We start from the raw sequence: 1,923 nt of genomic DNA on the forward strand, positions 1-1,923 counted from the left end.
CAACCCACTCCAGTGTTCTTGCCTGGAGAATCCCAGGGATGGGGGAGCCTGGTGGGCTGCCATCTCGGGGGTCGCACAGAGCCGGACACGACTGAAGCGACTCAGCAGCAGCAGCAGCTGGATATGTCTTTGAGTGGGATTGCTGGCTCATATGGTAGTTCTGTGTACAGATTTTTAAGGAACCTGAATATTCTTCTCCATCATGGTTGTATCCATTTACATTTACACCAGTAGTGTAAGAGAGATCCCTTTACTCCTCACCCTCTCCAGCATTTATTGTTTGTAGATTTTTTGATGATGGTCGTTCTTTGTTTTTTTTTTTTACCTTTTTATTTTGTATTGAATTGTAGCCGAATAGCAATGTGATAGTTTCAGGTGGCTAGCAAAGGGACTCAGCCATACATATAAATGTATGCATTCTCCCCAAACTCCCCTCCCATCCAGGCTGCCATGTAACACTGAGCAGAGTTCCATGTGCTACATTATAGGTCCTTGCTGGTTATCCATTTAAACTATAGCAGCGTGTACTTGTCTATCCCAAACTAGTCATACCCTCTATCCTTCCCACCTGGGAGTTACAGGTTCATCCTCTCAAGCCTGTGATTCGGTTTCTGTTTTGTAAATGAATTCATTTGTATCATTTCTTTCTAGATTCCACATACAACAGATGTTATGTGATATTTCTCCTGTGTGTTACTTACTGTATGACAGCCTCTAGTTCCATCCATGTTGCTGCCAATGGCATTGTTTCATTCTTTTTAATGGCTGAGTAGTATTTAATTGTACATGTACCACATCTTCTTTATCCATTCCTGTCAGTGAACATTTAGGCGGCTTCCGCGTTTGGGCTATTGTAACAGTGCTACAGTGAACGCTGCAGTGCATCTGTCTTTTAGAGTACTGTTTTTTTCCCGGATATATGCCCTGGAGTGGGATTGCTGGATCATATCGTACATAGTTCTATACATAGTTTTTTAAGGAACCTCTATATTCTTCTTCACCATGGTTGTACCCATTCACATTCCCACCTGTAGTGTAGGTAAGGTCTCTTTTCTCCGCATCCTCTCCAGCATTTATTGTTTGTAGATTTTTTGATGATAGCCATTCTGATCCGTGGGAGGTTGTATCTCATTATAGTTTTGATTTCCATCAGTCAGTTATATTCTGCATCTTTTATGTGCTCTGGGCCATTTGTATTTCTTTTCTAGAGAAATGTTTTTTTTAGTTTTTTGCTAATTTTTAAATTGTGTTGTCGACATCTTTTACCTATTCTGGATATTAATCCCATAATCAGTCTGTGGGTTTGCAAACATTTTTTGCCATTCTCTTGCTTGTCTTTTCACTCTTTTGAGAATGTCCTGTGATGCGTGAAGGTTTATTTTTTTGAAAGCCAATGTATCTATTTTTCATTGTTTTCTGTATTTTGGGTATCATATTTGGGTATCATATGAACTCTGAACAAAGCCAAGGTCATGGAGATGTTCACGTATGTTTTTCCTACATAACTGTAGGTTCAGTTTAGTTCCATTGCTCAGTCGTGTCCGACTTTTTGTGACCCCATGAACCAAGCACACCAGGCCTCCCTGTCCATCACCAACTGTCGGGAGTCTACTCAAACCCATGTCCATTGAGTCGGTGATGCCATCCAGCTATCTCATCCTCTGTCATCCCCTTCTCCTCCTGCCCTCAATCTTTCCCAGCATCAGGGTCTTTTCAAATGAGTCAGCTCTTCACATCAGGTGGCCAAAGTGTGGAGCTTCGGCTTCAGCATCAGTCCTTCCAGTGAACACCCAGGACTGATCTCCTTTAGGATGGACTGGTTGGATCTCCTTGCAGTCTAAGGGACTCTCAAGAATCTTCTCCAACACCACAGTTCAAAAGCATCAATTCTTCGGCTCTCAGCTTTCTTTATAGTCCAACTGT

At 42.0% G+C, this 1,923-nt stretch overlaps 1 protein-coding gene across 5 annotated transcripts in view; it reads left to right on the top strand.

Annotated features, from left to right (window-relative positions):
• Nucleotides 1-1,923, top strand: part of NDST1 (N-deacetylase/N-sulfotransferase (heparan glucosaminyl) 1) — an 85,116-nt gene that overhangs the window by 52,082 nt on the left and 31,111 nt on the right. The window lies entirely within an intron of this gene.

Source organism: Bison bison, unplaced genomic scaffold (genome assembly GCF_000754665.1).
Source record: "Bison bison bison isolate TAMUID 2011002044 unplaced genomic scaffold, Bison_UMD1.0 scf7180017864291, whole genome shotgun sequence".
Classification (NCBI taxonomy): domain Eukaryota; kingdom Metazoa; phylum Chordata; class Mammalia; order Artiodactyla; family Bovidae; genus Bison; species Bison bison.